At 41.3% G+C, this 18,277-nt stretch overlaps 1 pseudogene; it reads left to right on the top strand.

The window, feature by feature from the left end:
• Positions 1–1,783: 1,783 nt before the first annotated feature.
• On the top strand, positions 1,784–15,000 carry LOC142935060 (uncharacterized; annotated as a pseudogene).
• The last annotated feature ends 3,277 nt before the right edge of the window (positions 15,001–18,277 follow it).

Raw genomic sequence — 18,277 nt, 5'->3', positions numbered from 1 at the left:
GATGAGAGTTTTTAAACATATCAATGTATCGGGGCTCCTGGAAGTCAAAAGTACCTAATTCCTCCTATATGCAGCTTTATGGAACTATTTATTGAGTTCATGTTTGCCATGGGTCCTGTTTTAAAGTACCACACGCTATCAGGAGGGTCGGGGTCTCTGTCAGCAATTGTGAAGGACACACACATAGATGCAGCACACACTATGGGTACATCCCAAGTCTCTTAATTGTCATTTCCTCGCTTGAACCGGAAGTTGTTCTGCGCCGCAATATTGACGGCCGTCCCAAAGTGCTTATTTAGCTCGGAGGAGCAAGGATCGAGGAGGGATCTCAGAGGAGCTTGTGCGTGTCCTGTCGTGTAGCTGCCTTGGTTATTAGCATAGCGTAGCTCCAAACAGCTCCAAACACCAAGAGCTCAGTTGCAAATGAAACGCATTCTTAGCCATATAATGTGCAACCTGAGTGGATTTACAACTCAACGAACATGTTCGCAGGAGGACTCTGGCTGAAACTGACCCGCACCCATGTTCTGTACAACCGCGGTTTTAAACTCTTTGTTAAGTTAACAAAGACAGGAGGATGGACTTTGACTTTAAGTGAAGGCAGCTGTGGTAAGTCAACTGCTTTTGCGTTTTTACATCTACAGTAGCGTTTCTACTCTGTTCATTTGTCTATCGTGTCGTTTTTATGAATAATATGAATGGCTCGTGCTCTAGCGCTGCAGTGTTGCTGGATTGATTTGTTGCTTTGTTGTCATATAAATATATGTGACTGGTTCTTGTGAGTTTGTTCTTGTCATTGTGTTAATTACATTGATTTGGACTATATATATATATAAACGCTTTTCAGAGTACTCAAAGACACTTTACATTAAAATCATCATATATAAAAGCGATACACTAAAAACATAAAACACAGTTTTGAAAAGGTGGGTTTTGATTTGGGATTTAAATAGTCAATAGTGAACAGCAGCTTTGGTAAGTTAACTGCTTTTGTTTTTACATCTGCAGTAGCTTTAATATGCTTGTTTATATATTATTATTTGTACAACTTGTTTTTATGAAGATGGATTTTTGTTTGGTTTTATATGTGATAGGAACTATTGTTACGTCCAATGTTGCTCTGGGGACATATTTAGCCGGTGCCAGTGTTGCTAACTTTCTCGCTAAATCTGGCAACTTTCCGAACCCTCTTGGCGACTTTTTTTGTCAAAAGCTACTAGTGACAAATCTAGCAACTTGTTCTGGTGTTGTTGGAGACTTTTCTTGTTTTTTGTACGTGTTTTCTCTTACGTGAAAGCACGTACCGTTCTGCACTGTCGTGAATGAGCAGCGGGTGCTGCTGTGAGCCCCTTTGCCGCCCCAAAACACTCACAGGCGGTAACTCTCACAGTAGCCTCGCACAGCAGTCCCAGCTGCAGTCAGAGCAGAGAGGAGACACACTCTCGGCGTATTCTCTGCAGTTAGTGTATTTATAGGTGTTGGCTTCATTTTTACACGAAACACATAATAACCGTAGCTGTGTTTCAGCTGCAGGACAGTCCAGGTATAAAATGCACGGCCCGCCACTGCTGGGGAGGGAATCGAGTGAACAGATGAAAGTGCATCAACATGCTCAGTGCATGTAAGCAACCCCAATCTCGCTTTACGCAAAGCATGGGAGAAACTACGTGAGTGCTATGCCGATCCCGAAATAATTGAGAGGTCTCTTTTTCAGCGATTGGACGCAGTCCCTAGGATTTCAGCCAAGGATCCTTCCAAATGACGTGAATTTGGGGATTTGCTCATGGAAATCCAAGGCGCTAAAGAAGATGGTTACCTCACAGGCCTGTCATATCTGGACACTTCACGTGAAGTTGGACCAATCGTGGACAAACTTCCATTTGGACTTCAGGAGAAGTGGATGTCCACTGGGTCATGGTACAAAGAAGAGAACCGTGGGCAGTTCCCTCCCTTTGAGTATTTTTGCAATTGTGTGTGCCAGGAGGCAAAGAAGCGCAACGACCCCAGCTTCATATATCAAAGTAGCATCATAACATCAACAAAACCAGATAAATTCATTGTAACAAATTTTAATGCCAACAAACCCATCTCAGTGAACAAAACCGATGTTTCTCCGACCAATGATGACCCTAACAGGAGCTCTCCATTGCACAACAAGCCTTATCTGCTCAAAAAATGCATAACATTCAGAAACAAACTCTTCTACGACAGGAAGACTTTCCTTAAGGAGAAGGGAATATGTTTCAAATGCTGTTCTTCGGTCTCACACCTTGCAAAAGACTGCAAGTTCTCTGTAAAGTGCTCTGAATGTGTCAGCCCCTATCATGATGCAGCCATGCATCCATCACCTCAAAACATCAGGGCTCCTTCACTATCACAAGAGGATGGCGGGGAGGGAGAAGATCATTCTAACACGGCTGTTATTAGAACAAGCTTCACAGAAGTTTGTGGTCAGTGGAGCCACTCATGTTCAAAGACTTGCCTCGCAAAGATATATCCAAAGGGTTCCAAGGACATGGCTGTGAAAGCCTATGTAATTCTAGGCGACCAGAGCAATCGCTCACTAGCTAGATCAGTTTTTCGAACTTTTGAGTGTGAAGAACAAGCCATTCTCGTACTACCTTAGAACCTGCTCTGGCATTGTAGAAATATCTGGCAAGAAGGCAGAAGGAGTCCAGATCGAGTCGCTGGATGGAAAGGTTCTCATCTCTCTCCCACCACTCATTGAGTGCCATGAAATACCGAACAATCGGTCCGAGATTCCAACACCAAACGCCGTCCTACATCAGCCTCACCTTCATCACATTGCCAAGCACATACCACAATTGGATCCAGAAGCACAAATACTCCTCCTACTTGGAAGAGATGTCCTTCGAGCACACAAGGTCAGGCAACAAGTCAACGGACCACACAACGCCCCCTTTGCTCAACGTCTGGACCTGGGTTGGGTAGTAATAGGAGAGGTGTGCCTGGGTAATACACATAAGCCAACAGTCAACACGTTCAAAACCAATGTGCTGGACAATGGGCGTCATTCAATTCTTCAACCCTGCACAAACTTCATGCATGTCAAGGAGACACAGCAGAACGTTAACAGGCCTGACAAGATAACAAAGAGGATGCTGGGTGGCACAGTGTTTAATCTAAATGAGCACGACAACAAACTGGCTCCATCAATAGAAGAAGACCTTATCTTCTTAAAGATAATGGACACAAATGTCTACAGGGACAACACTAACAGTTGGGTCGCCCCACTGCCATTTAAAGAACCACGCCAGCTGCTACCGAACAACAGGGCGCAGGTAGTAAACCGGTTCGCATCCCTACAACGAACCTTGAAAAGGAAACCTCACATGCAGGAACAGTATGTGGCATTCATGGAGATAATCTTTGCTAATTGACATGCCGAGGTAGCACCGCCACTGAGAGAAGATGAGGAGTGCCGGTATCTCCCTACGTTTGGGGTCTACCACTCACAAAAACCCAATCAGATCAGGGTGCCCCCCTAATATAATGGTAGGGGAAACACTGGACAGCCCCGAACAATGACAGCAATGAAATAATGAGGGGGTGAATGGCAATGTATGAGAAATAAACTACAGACTTAAGCATGCAAGCTATTGTCTTCCTGACTGAACTTATGCTAGAGCATTAGTTTTTTTCTTGTGTTGTGGTTTTTTTCCCGTTGATGAGCCGCTTCTATGACTTTATCTAACGGCTGTCTCAGTAACTGTTATCTATCTGACTCTCTCTGGGTGAACCTGTATCAAACCATGTGGTTGCAGAGCATAGGCAAAAAGGTGCACTGAATGAACACAAATCACATAAACAAAGGTGTTGAAAAGAAAACAGCAGAGCATTTCAGAAAAAAACGTAAAGTGCTCTTTGATGCGCTCCGCTGACATCAAGAGTAAATAAACAAAATACTCACAGATTCCACGCTGTCAAATTTGGAAGACAGCTGCAATTTCTCCTCCATTTAACTGTCAGGATATCAGCAAACCTTTGATTAATGTCACCCAGAAAGGACCATTTTAATGTGTATGATTGTTCAAATTGTATATAACAGAGTCAAAGGGCATGGAACACTATTGTTCCCAGCTAAGAGTAGATCACATTGAAAAGCATGGAAATCAGTTATGTTTCCTATCTCAATGTCCCTTTTGAAAAATATTTTCTAAAGGTTAACACTGAACTAATTCCTTAAAGTGATATTTAGGATTCTAAGTGGGGTTGCATGAGTTACTTTCCCATCTATTTCTCTGTCCGAGTGTGGATGCCTGCTGCAGGGCGGTGTTTTGCTTTTCTGAGACATGGTTAGAGACCTCAGTCTGTGACTTTGATATCATCATTAACAATAACTCGCTTATCAGGAAAAATCCAAATTGATATGGGGGTGGGGTTTGCATGTTCATTAATTATATTGTCAGGAGGACGAAAATGAAGTTTTCCTAATTAACATCTGTCTTCTCAAAACAAAATCCATTCTGATGGGGGTTACCGACCACCAAATCCCAACATTTAGTTCTCCTTTGGAAAAGGTTGTCTGCATGTAAGGTACATCGATGCAAATAGTTTTCATAAAGCATACACTTAAACTGACATTGATATCTGCCTCATCCAACTCAGTACATCGCTTTGCTCCCTGAACTCCTGTCTGTTTCTCCAAACGGGGGGGGCGTACAGACCTCCATCTACTGTAGGTGGTACACTGACTATGAAAAATTATTGTAAGAATTATTCTTTTAACTTCAACAAAATTAAAATCTTTTAAAGCCCACCCCATCAATCTAATTTGCGGTTCATCTTTTGGCAGTTCACATGTTCTGCAATCAACCTGGAATTAAAGTTTGTTACAAGGTTTGTAGGCCAAGATTTCCTGATTATATATCTCCCTCTGGCCGCTGACCACAAAGCAAATGTTTTGATGAGCTGTCTTGGGTTTGGGTTCATTCATTGAACACCTTTGAGTCTGTTTCGCGATACAATCATGACGCTCAAACAGACACTCCACACACCCACCATCAAGCCTTTTTTTCAAGGTCTGTTCGCTCAAGCTTAAGGACCACTCTCCGGGCACCTGTCATTGGCAGCCCACTGCTCCCTATATACAGGGATGGGTCAAATGCAGAGACAAATTTCCCCCTTAACGGGATAAATATAGTATAATAAAATTAAAAAATTAAAAATTAAAATGTAATAAATAACATTCACATGCAAAGCAAGTGTGAAAGTGGAGTTGCTGTTGCATGCAGCTGTTTATGTGGAGACTTATTTTGCAGATGGAGAGCCCACTCCCTCTGCAGAGGCCGTGTTCATTTGTCTGTTGGTTAGCTCCTTTGTTGATGCTTTGGTTATCTTCATATCTGTGACTGTGGTGAGTTGTTCAAATTTTACAGTGTGTTTTGATCATTTCCTCCTGCAATTTGGACAGCTTCAGTAGGCTGTGATTTAGCATCTATGGAGCTGTTAGCTGTACCATTGACTAAATATGACAAAAACTAACATTGAAATTGAACACAAGCTAAGAAAAAATAGCTGACAAAATCAACACAGAAGTTGAAGGTTGAAATATATCTTTTTGTGGACGTCAGTTACACACCTACCTTTGCAAGGTGCAGACACAAACATGACTGACTCCCAAATCCACAAAGAATCTTCCTCTTAAAATGTTTAATGCCACAGTGCTGATGTCTTTTTTCCTGACTCTGAGTCACTGGATAATGTACCATGGTGAGGTAAAGTCATGGCAGTATGGGGAGGGCTCCTATCCTGCAGCAATGCTGACTGGATTTGCAGATGTGCAATTAATGTATTAAATAGTGAGATTGGACAACAAGTACATTGTTACCATCGATGGGATCACATTATTTCCCACCCACTCAACTCCAAATGCAGATTGAACCAGACGATTGCTTGCTAATGGTACAGCCTCCATTTACAACATTGCCCTAATTAAAAAGTGACACTCAGTGGTGAACTCTCTGGACAGACGAGAGAGGGAGAGGACAAGATGTGGGTATAAAGAGAGCAAGATAGAGAAAACAGAGTGTGAGCTTACTTTGGGAACCCCAGCAGAGTACAAATGAATATCTCACAAACTATTGATCTAGACACTGTCACTACTATTCTTTATCTCAGCCCTTCCACCTCCCGCTCCCAGTCTCTCCATCTTTCTCTCTCTCGCTGTCAAATTCAAATTAGTCCCATTTTCTCCTCCCTCTCTCCCTTGCTTGCACACATTGTCTCGTGCTCATATGGTGCCCATGGGTATAATCAAATAACTGCAACAGAGATGAAGTGGATCAGGAACTGGCATGCAGCTTAGTACATGTGTGCACGTGAGCATGCTCTTTTACCTAATGTCCTCTCAGAAATAGAAAGCCCCTCGAGGGGTTAGTCACTGGGTTTAGGGTTTGAGATCGGAGTTAGGGATTTTTCAGTCTTTGGTTTTTAGTCTTTTCTGTCGTCTATTCGTACCACACTTACATGTTTAGCATTGAAGTCATAGTTAGTGATGTTGTTGTACTGGACTGCATTATATTCAAAAGTGTTCTAATATTCTGCCGCACTCATGGGAAGGACAAAAAAATAGAAACATCTCTCAACATAATGTAGTCCAGTACAACACAACCTCTGAAGGAGCTCTGTCTAAGATCTGTACACAGGCTCAAATAAATAGTGCTCAGAATTACACTTATACTACTGGGTCCAAAAAACTACTAGCAAACAGCAGGGCAAGAATACAAAAAAATCAACCAAATTGATCTTCACGTGTGGCGCCGGCTTATAGTTTAGGTTAGCCATCTACATTTTGATAGTTTGTTTATTGGATCAAATCCAACGCACCTCCGTCACATCCTCCCTATGGCAAGGAGACCACCCAGCTGGGAGCAGAGGGGGCGGCTGCTCCGGCAGATGGACCGAATTCAGCCAGCACAAACCCCGTCGCCAGGATCCAACCTGCGTGAAGTCGGGGCAATGCCCTGGGATCAAGCCCCTGTCTCTGTGGTCTGCACCGCTGGCTGAATCCGATGAAGGTCCATCTCCCCGAGCTGCCGCGCCCTCTTGTCTTCCTGGCAAAGGACAACATGAAAACATTGACATGAAAACAAACGTTTTCTCTTTTCTGCCTATTTGGATTTAATCCAATAATCAAACCTACTTTCAATGTGATGACAAGCCCTCAGGCCAGCTCTACTTCTTTGTCCTCTAATGTTGGACTGAGGACTGACTGGACAATACAGTGACTCACTAATGCTTCTCAAGGTACAAGTGGTACTACAAGACAGGACAGACCTCTTCATATTATGTTGATAATATTAGAGCAACAGCTGGTGCAGCTTCTCTCTTTATTTCTGCCCCCCCCTCGACCAGAAGCGGAAGTCGCCTTTTCTCTACGGCAACCCTGAAGGGACATCATATCTCCAATACAAAACGATAAACATAAGACAGTCTGTTACAATAATAATAAATAAAAAATACTTACCTGTTTTTTTTTGTTGTTGTTTTTTAATTATTATTATTTATTTTTTTTCCCATCTCAAAAGGCTCAAGGACATACACACACACGTTCACACACACACACACACACACACACACACACATACACAACTGACTATAGGATGTTTGCTGGCTTTTATCCCACTGTTCTTGTCATTCTCTTGTTGTTATGTATTGTCTCTTGTCTTTCAATTAAAAAATAATAATAAAAAAAAAAAATAATTATAATAAATTTAAAAATTGCGTTAACGCGCGATAAAATAATTGTCGGCGTTAATTAATGAATGCGTTAACGCGAAATTAACGCGTTAACTTGCCCAGCACTAATATATATATATATGTACTTTATTAATGGTAATGCACAATATGACACACAAGAATCAAAGAGCAAGTATTTTCATTTTTTGTGTATGTGTTACTCAGCTTACAGTAGTGAAGAAGAAAAGAACAGGAGAGTAAAAGCAAACAAACCAAAAAAACAAATTAAATCAAAACACATACCCACAGACCCACCCACCTTCACATTCATTTACATAAAGTTTGTGTAGTACAGTATTGTAAGACTGTAGTTAAGTTAAGTTACAGTTAATCAGACAGATAAGGGAAGGACAGAGGACCAGATAAATCAGTACAAATTACCAGACGTGTCTCATTCAGTGGGCAACACTGATAGATTATGAAAATATGAAATGAAAGGTTAATGACCATTTCTTAGTGAAATGGTCATTACAGCCTCTAAGTGCATATTTATTTTTTTCAAGACTTAAGAAAAACATCACATCCTTAAGCCAGGCAGACTGAGATGTTGAATTTGGAGATTTCCAAGCAAGAAGTATTCTACGACACGCCAGAAGAGTGGTAAAGGCAATAATATCCTTCTCTTTGGTACCATATAGGATGGCTTTGGCTGGGAGTCCAAAGACTGCCAGAAGAGGGCACGGTTGTACCTTGATCCCTAAAACTATAGTTAAAATATCAAAAACATAGCACCAGAAATGTTCAAGTTTAGGAAACGCCCAAAACGTGTGTAGTAAATCTGCTTGAGGTTACAAACTGGGTCATGACCTGGGAATATTTTAGCTGGTCTGCTGTTACTAAAGTGCATCCTATGGACCACTTTAAACTGAATGAGACCAAATCTGGCACAAGACGTAGATGTGCTCACCTTTTTCAGTGCACCCACCAATTCTCTGTCAGGTTCATATTCAACTCACTTTCCCATTTGGTTTTGATTGTAGAAAAGGTATCTATTGTAGTTATGATCTAGTTGTAAACTTTAGAGATCAGTCCCTTCTGAGTTGGATGTGTGTCCAGTAGGCTTTCCCAAAGTGTTTTGAATGGGAGGTCAGGATATGACGGGAAGTGTTCACTACAAAGTGGCGGACCTGAAAGTATCTGAAGAAATTTGAATGGTCCAGGCCATATCTCTTACAAAGAGAGTCGAAGCTAGGGAAGTGGTCATCGTCATAAAGATCCCTGAAACACTTCAGTCCTCTTTTTTTGAGGAGAAGATGAATAGCATGATTGAGCCTCCAAAATGCACCAATCAGTCTTGTTAAGGCTGAATCTTCTCATGAGAGAGCAAGGCCGCTGGACTTATTTTAGTTCTATTTCAATTGTTTTTCTATTCTTTTATAACGATACTCTTCTTTTCTTCTCTTCCCTCATACTCCTCCCCCTTACTAGATGTATTTTTTTTTAACATGTGTATATATATATTTATAGGATAATTTGTGTATATGTACAGTATGTGTTTATTTATGTGTATATTTAAAAGTGTCCCATATTATTACCTGGCCTCATTCGACACCAGTCACTCACCCATTAACCAGTTCACACATAAGATGGACAAAAAAGCGCACACACACATCCATCTATATACATTTAGTTTGACCTCCGTTTTTCATTGCTCATGTTATTCTCCTGGTTTTGGTTTGTTTTTTGTTCCGGTCTTACTTTGTATAATTTCAAGAGTTGTTTATGTGTTCATGTACTTGTCTGCACTTGTTTTGTACTCACTTCTGTACACAATAACAAAAAAAAAAGAATCATGCAAATGCACCACTTTAAACCTGAGATGATCTCATAAGTTTCTTTGAAAAAAGTCATTCAGTATGAAAAAGAATCATGAGGTTGCTGGAGGAAAAACACTTTGATTTTAATGAAATAACTTGGCCAGGAAAAGCAGCTAAAATGTGCGATGACCTCACCAACAATCTCAACCAGGCAACATGGCAGCCACAGTATGGGCACATATGGGGAATAGAATTTTGACTTAATAATTCACATATTTACATGTTCCATGCAAGCACAAGCAATACGTTATTATGAAGCCTCTTTCTGTGCTGCCTCTGAATAAATATGTGAATTATTGAGCACATCTGCCTCAAAATATGCCCCTGTTGTGGGTGTCAAGCTGAATATGTGCAGCATTCCTCCAAAAGAAGCTCCACTATCTACATTCAGAGGAGACAAATACATGGTCACATCTGTGGTGCTCTCTCACCAAGCCAAGGCTTCAATTTAAACCCAAGAGATTTCTGCAGCTGTCGGTCTCTGTGGTCTAGCTGTGTTTCTCTGAGACTACTTGTAGTGATGAATGGTTTGAAATCAGATACAGGCATCTGACAAATGGTTGAAAGTGACCACACACATACACAAACTATTGTTAGTGCATTTGTATTAGTGCATAACTATTGTTAGTGCATACATCTCTACTTCAAAAACACATACTTTTACGTTCAATTTATTTATTTGTTATTATGACATTTTGAGTTTTCCCATGCATGTTCTCCCCGTGGCAGCGTGGGTTTTGTCCGGGTTCTCCGGCTTCCGCCCACAGTCCAAAGACATGCAGCTGAAGTTATTGATGACTCTAAACTGCCCGTATGTGTGAATGTGAGCATGAATGGTTTTGTCTGCCTCCATGTGTCCTGGGATAGTCTTGAGACCTGTCCAGGGGAACCCTGCCTTCGCCCAATGTCAGCTGGAATCGGCTCATCTAAGTGTTGTAATATTCATTTATCTTAGAAAATGGATAGTTATCCCCTGGAACATGACTTATTTACACAAGCCTAGTTACAGAAGCTAGAGAAACATCAGGTAGCCCAGTAATGGCATCAGGACTTCAGCTCTCTAGGCTCTTTGGATACATTAGAGTTTTTTGGACACGGCTTGTTAATATAACCGCCAAAGAATAAGACAATTTTTCCGTTTCTCTAAAGGTCTTTACACATTGGGGAATTACAAATGAACTGTAAGGGTTACAGATACTTGAACCCAAAAGGACTCGGACAACTCGGAGACAAAATACAAGTCTAGTTCTTTTTACTAGGCAGGGTCAAAACAGGGAGGTCAGTCAAACAGGCGAACAAATCCAATAAGGGGCAGGCAAAGATCCAAGGTCAAAAACAGTCAGACAGGGTCGGAACAGGCAGATCAGGAACAATATCAAGATATGCTGGAGAACTTGGCAATAACACACAAGACAATCTGGAAGGGAACAAGTGCAAGTGAGTGGACCTAATGTGAGAAAACTATGTTTAAAAGCACTCCTTGTGATGGCTATTATGTGTTACAATATGTTCACTTGTTGAAGGCTTAGACCAGGGGTATTCAATTAAAATTCCAAAAGGTCCAGATTGAGAAAATCTCCTCGAGCAAAGGTCCGGATCATTACAATAATATCTAACTTGCGCTATTTGTGCCATATATATATTCAAGAAGCCTAGTAGTAGTAACAACGTCTCTGTGTCGTCAACAACTGTCAAATCAAATAAAGAAAGTGCACATCAATTATATTTGAACAATTATTATTGTGTTTTCAAATTTAACTAGATGGATTATAAATAATACATAGAAATACATAAATAAATGTTCTTCTCATTTCAAGTAAAATAAGGGCTGGATTAAAGAATAACTGACATAACAGAAAGCTTTTGAAAAATGTGCATCTTAAAATAAAGTAATTCATTTTAGAAAAATGAATTTCACTGAATTGCTATGCAGCTTTAAATTTAGTTCATTCAGGTGTGAAGTGATGTCAATCAAAAATCAATATTATATTTTTCTCATCTTCTAACAAGAGAGATTAGGGAGCATTGACTTTATCTGTGGTTATTAAACCACTTGTTTCAGCTCTATTCTCTCTGTCATCATCATTGTTGGTCAGTGAATTCATGTGTTAGGATTCTGATCATATTGGGCTCTTAAGTTTATTTTCTGTGACTTCATTTCAGATGTGAGTGGGTACGTCTGCTCAAAAGAGTTGTGCTTTGTCTTTGAATAATCGTCACGGTCTCTGACCATGTGAGACACACTGGTTTAAAATTGCCCGTGGGAAGAATTAACCTATAAGAGCCTGTTCATTAATGATTAAATACTCTGGACTCTGTGACCGCTTTTCTCTTTTTGGAGAACGTCATGTGAAATAACTTCTATGACCAACGAAATTTTCGTAGTCTTCATTCTCTTTCCTCGTCTCTCCCCCCTGTGTTACAATGTGTGAACATCTCACTCGAGTCAGGAAACATGTCAGAATACCCATTTTTGATTGGCTGAGCTGCATCACGTGATGTGATTTACAATGCATTGGTCGGCGTGTTTCTTGCACTGCTGAACAAGTGCCGAGAAGGCTGAAAAAGGTGCGCCGGTTAAAATAGAAGCGCTCCGTCAAAAATAAAATCGGTTTTAGGTCCTGGGTCCGGATACAACGGTCCGCTTATTAGTGACCCCTGGCTTAGACCAAATGGAAAATTACTGAATGTATTACGTCACCACCAAATAAATTAATGATTAACTCAAGGTCAAAGGAGCAGTTTACTGAAAAAGATAACACATAACTCAAGGACAAAGGGTGCAGCTGCTGAAAGATGTGGCTGACCAAAGTCCAGCAGATCACAACAACAAGGAAGTGCAGATCGAGAACTCAACCAATCCCTGGGTTGAGCTTGTGGCGATGTATGGAAAATAGCTGGACTTTTCTGAAAGTATAAGAACCAGGACTTTCCGGAAATCGACAGATCTTTCGCGGACTGTCGGGCAGCTAACTGGAATACGCCAGTCTGTCGGGTGGAACGCATTAGACCTCTATTCCATGGAATATATTTTTTGTATTTCATAGTGGGATTCAATATGTAACTGTACTTGCTTTTGTTAGAGAATAAATATCTTTTGATTTTTAACTTGAACCAGCTATTCGGCCTTATTTTGTTGACAGACCTCGAGCCAGAGGGGGCTCTCTCTCTTGGGAAAAAGTCCGGAGCGGCAAAATTGGTGACTCTGACGTGATCCTCAACGGTGGCTCAAGGACGGCTGGAGGAGACGGGGATCGACTGACACTCCCGCGGGTGAAATACACTCGTCATCCTCACCCAACAGACGTCAGCCAAGACTGTCTGCCGAAAATATTATAAAGACAGTGCCAGGCCCCACCAGGATGGCAGTGACTCGTGTCACAGACATCAAGTCAGCGTTTGAGCTGGTCATTCCAAACTCAATACAGAAAGTAATTCTAGAAATGACTAATCTAGAAGGGAGACGTGTTTTGGGGGAGAAGTGGAAGGAGCTGGATGAAACGCATTTACATGCATATGTGGGGCTCCTTATCCTTGCTCGGGTCTATAAGTCAAAGGATGAATCGGCAGCCAGCCTGTGGGATGCAGAGACAGGCAGGGCCATATTTCGAGCCACCATGTCTCTGGAGACTTCACATTTTCTCCAGAGTAATCCGATTTGATAATCGGGAGACAAGAGCTGGCAGACGGGAGAGAGACAAGCTGGCAGCTATTAGGACAGTGTGGGACAAGTGGGTAGAGGGTCTTCCCCTACTCTATAACTCAGGTCCTGATGTCACAGTGGATGAAAGGTTGGTGGCATTCACAGGTCGCTGCCCATTTAGACAATACATGCCTTCCAAGCCGGCAAAATATGGCATAGGAATCTGGGCAGCATGTGATCAGTGTTGCCAACTCCTCAGTAAGGAAAGTAGCTATTGGCTGTCCTAAAAGTAGCTAGAAGTCGCTAAATGACGTCATCGCCTAATTTGCATAATTGTAAGGAGCGCTGTAGGAAAGAGGCGGGAACAGCGGCGGCTTTGCGCAAGCGCGATTCATTTGCAGTCTGGACACGGAGAGTGTGGGTCTCCTCTTTCTGCAGCTGGGACTGCTGCGCGAGGGGCTAATGTGACACTAACCACCTTTGAGTGCTTTGGGGCGGCGGAGGGACTCACGGCAGCTCCCGCGTGCCGAACGGTACGTGCTTTCACGTCAGAGTCAAAACACCAGAAAAGTCTCCAACAACACCAGAAAAAGTAGCTAGATTTGTCGCTAGTAGCTTTTGACAAAAAAGTCGCCATGAGGGTTTGGAAAGTCGCCAGATTTAGCGAGAAAGTCGCCAAGTTGGCAACACTGCATGTGATGCAAACTCCAGCTATGCATTGAACATGCAGGGTTACACTGGAAAGCCAATTGGAGGAGCCCCAGAGAAGAATCAGGGCATGAGGGTTGTGCTCAACATGGCAGAGGGTCTCAGTGGGCACAACATTATGTGTGACAATTTTTTCACATCCTAAAACCTGGGAACTTCTAAAGAGAAAGCTCACAATGTTCGGGAATGTCCGAAAAAAACAGATCTGAGCTCCCTGCTGAACTGTTGGAGATGAAGAACAGGGCTCCCCAGTCGTCCCAAGTTTGTCTTCACAGACACTACAGCCCTAGTGTCTTACTGGCCCAAAAGGGGAAAGAATGTTGTGCTCATGAGCACTCTCCACAGAAATGCTGATATCAGCACCAGAGACGACAAGAAACCAAGCATGATTCTAGATTACAATGCTACCAAAGGTGGGGTGGACAATTTGGACAAAGTAACGGGGTCCTACAGCACCAAGAGAATGACTGCGCGCTGGCCTTTGGTCATCTTTTATAATATAATTGATGTATCAGCCTACAATGCGTTCGTCATCTGGATTTTTCCTGAGTGGAACGTGTCGAAGCTGTACAAGACGCACATCTTTCTCGAGGAACTTGGGAAGGGACTCGTGTTGCCGCACATACAACGGAGAGAGCACATACCGAGGAGCCCAGTTGCTGCAGCCACAGTGAGGGAGATCCGGGAGAGAAGTGCACCCAGTACACCAGTGTCTGAGGTAAGTAATTGTGTGTGTGTAAGTATGTAAATGTGTGTGTGTGTAGTGGGGAACGCTCCTCAGAATAGGAAGTGTTGTGAACGCAGCCCTCAGGCTAGGCTCCTCCCCTCAATTAGTGCCAGCATTTATAAGGCACCTGTGGTCCTGGCCTCACTCCTTCTTGGCCCCTGTTCTGGTGGTGAGTGTCACATATATTCCTCCTCTTGTTGCCTTCTGACTACTTACCCCTTGTTTGAGGTGGTAAGTAGTCACATCTTAATTTGTATTATTTTGCAGCATGGTGTGCCCTTTTAATCTCTGTTTATCATTTGTAGGTTCACCTGCTGCTGTTTTGCCGCCTCCATTTTGTTTGATTGGTTTGCCTCTTTTTCTTGTTTTCCTTTTGCTTTGCATGTTTTGGCTGTTTTTCCTTTGTTCTGCCTGTTTTAGTCGTTTTAGTGATTTACATTGAATTCTACAACAAATGTTTATTTTACAAACCGCGTCTCTGTCCAAATACCGGTAGTGAATCTGTGTGCCCTTAATAAATTCTCAAGTAACATATTAGGGTCGTTTAAAGTTTATATTTCCCGGGGTGTAAGTCCCCAGGTGGCGTTGTTGGTCCCCTTCAATTTCCCCCCACCCCTTAAGGCCTCGCTACATGTGCATACATGTGTGCGTTTCAGGGGATCAGGAGAAAGACATACTAAAGTAATCATTAACTTTAGATTTCTAGGTTGCTGCTGGGGGAAAAAGGAAGAGGTGCCAGGTCTGCCAGCCATCTGATGACATCAAGACGAGCACATGTGCAAAATGTATTTGCACAAAGCACACCATCCGTGACGACATGTCACTCGTGTGCTGTGTAGACACAGATACACAGACAAACGCATACAAACACACACACGTTGTTCATTGTGTTCATATCTTGTTAACTTTTGTAAATGTCTGTTTCTTAACACTATAAATAAACAAATAAAGTTTACTTTCAATACAAATCCTTATGACTCATTTGGCTTGATTTTGAGTGAGCGGGTCAATATGACCGTGAGCATCAGAGGTGTCTCATCTCTATTTATCTACATCACCCCATGAAAAAAAGTTTCAAAATGTAAAAAACAATTAGAAAAAAATACATGTTATGGTAGACTAATGCAATTTATATCTAGGTTTAATTTTATGTACCTAAAAAATAGTTTGAAGATGTATTTTTCATGAAAACGAGTGAGTTATCCGAATTGAACTATGATCTATGGAGGGGTGAATAACTCCATTCCAATAAATACTGATTGAATTGTTAGTAATGGTGTTGGTGATGAGGTACAAACTATATTTATTAGGATTTTTTGGTTTCTGACAACTTTTGGATTATTAAACATGCACTGGGTCACATTGACCCGGGAACATCATGGCTGTACCTAAGAAACGAACATAACAGGAGGGTTAAAGTAGCATCATGCATATGTTATTTTTTGCAGATTGAATAATGTACCTTGGAGTTATAACAACTTTATTGTTCATGCCGAATGAGACAAAATGGCTGCCAAAACACGTCAAGGTTCTACTACGTCGGTGCTCTGGCCCTAATTAAAAAGTGTTAAAGTTTAAAGGAGTGTGGGTTTATTATAATTATTTAATTTTGGGCTCAAAATGACTTTACAGCTTTTAAGTGGCCTACTAATGTGGATTGTGCTTGAGATAAAAGCTACTTTTTTTTTTTCCAGTTGTCACTAAGACTTGACTTGAACTTTATTCAAAACTCTGCCTGCAAGAGCTTGCCAGGGGCCTGTACTATGAAGCAGGATTTGGGGTTAGCGAGGTAACATCAGAGTTAACTTTGGGTTTTCAGTTCGACGACAGAGGTATATTTCTTATCAGGATAGATTGCCATGGTAACTTATGCTGAACATCTAACCTGCTCCTGAGCAGGTAATGTGTTAGCAATTACGAAGACGTAAAAGTCATAATCCAGACTAAAAGCAACACAGTTCAAACAGACATGCAAAAAAAAATAGTTGGCAACAAATCGTTGACTGCGTGAATGCGAAAATTAACAGATCACCACTTCATCTAGAGTCCGATACATCTGACTATAATTACATGTGTGTATCCTGGTAAATTAATATGTTGCAGATCTATTCTTATGGCATGTGTGATAATATTTTTGCGTTATTCTGCTGTAACCCGGGCGGTGAGAAACGGACTTGGGAGCAATGAATAAAAAATAACCCGTATATATTCTCTTATCATATATTCATAACGTGTGTCATCTTGTTGAACTGTGTGTTGGAGTCGTGTCTTACAGTCACAGACTGGATGCAGCGTTACTTTGCTCAGGTTACTTTAATGTTTGCTGTGGGTGATTATAAATTATGGAAGGAAACCTTATTTTTTTATGAACTTTTTATTTGCTCCCAAGTTTTACACCATCAGGGTTGTAGCTGAAAGAATAGGGCTAAAATATTGTCATACATACCATCAGAATACATCCAAGCAACACATTAACTTAACGGAATACACAAAGGTAATTATAGTCAGCTCTACTCGTGTTCTCACAGTCAGCACTTTTCTGTTGAAAAGACGTTCAAGCAGTGATGTTATAGATCTGTTAATTTACACACCCACACAGTTGTCGATTTCTTGCCAGCTGTCCTTCCTGCATTTTTCAGTTGAAACTGTTTTACTTTCAGCCTGAATTACGTTTAACTTCTACGTATTCGTCTGATATTAACGTTTTATCTTAATTTGTAAAATGCACCGCTCTGCTGACAGCATACTTGTCTATGTTTGTGATTGGTCAGATGCTGCAAACTCCGCCCCTTCATGTGGGCAGGCTCATAACCAGATTGAGAAACCCTGGGTTTATTCACCAAGTTGATAACCAGCTTTGTGGGCCCACTTAGGGGGATAGCGATTGTTAGGGTTAGTTAAACCAGATAACCAAAAGATAACCAGGGTATGTTGAACTTGCTCTGTGGTACAGACCTCTGGTCTTTCAACTGCATATAGAAAAATCTGAACTAAACAAAAAACATGGCAGACCCTTTATCGAAAAGAGCAAATGTTGGCACAACTTACGTGTCCAAATGTAAGTAAATGGTATCTAATATGTAGCATTTCTAAAACCAACATGTTTAGCCTAACAATTGATAATTTAGCTTTGGTCACCTGGCTTCATTTACTTCTAAAGTAAGTAGTTAGCCGGCTAGCGAGCTGGCTTTGGGTAGTCGGAAGACTAGCTATTCAAGTAAAAGTACTTTTACCATTTACCATATTTATGATGAAAATTATCTGAACCTCCAAGCAGCAATTACAACTATGCAAAGTGGCAAAACTCCGGGGCCTGATGGCTTTACGGCAGAGTTTTAAAAAAAATGTAAAGACAAGCTTTCTCCAATTCTTCTTGGAATGTCTCAGGAGTCGCTGATTAAGGGTAGCAGTAGCAGTTAAAATACAGTTATGATTCTGATAATAGATATTCAGCCGGTGTTCACAACTTTATCTTCATGTGTGTAATAGATGCAATTTGAAATATACACCTTGAAAACTGCAAACCTGTCATGTCTTCTTTTTTTTTTCTCAGCAGCAATAACTAAATGATATGCATATTATACATATTCCAAACAAAAACACTTTCAAAACTAAAAAAAT

This window comes from Anarhichas minor, unplaced genomic scaffold (genome assembly GCF_050575085.1).
Source record: "Anarhichas minor isolate MPS153535 unplaced genomic scaffold, ASM5057508v1 ptg000071l, whole genome shotgun sequence".
In the NCBI taxonomy this organism is placed as follows: domain Eukaryota; kingdom Metazoa; phylum Chordata; class Actinopteri; order Perciformes; family Anarhichadidae; genus Anarhichas; species Anarhichas minor.
The sequence above is the reverse complement of the archived record's forward strand: the minus strand, read 5'-3'. Positions and strand labels throughout refer to the sequence as shown.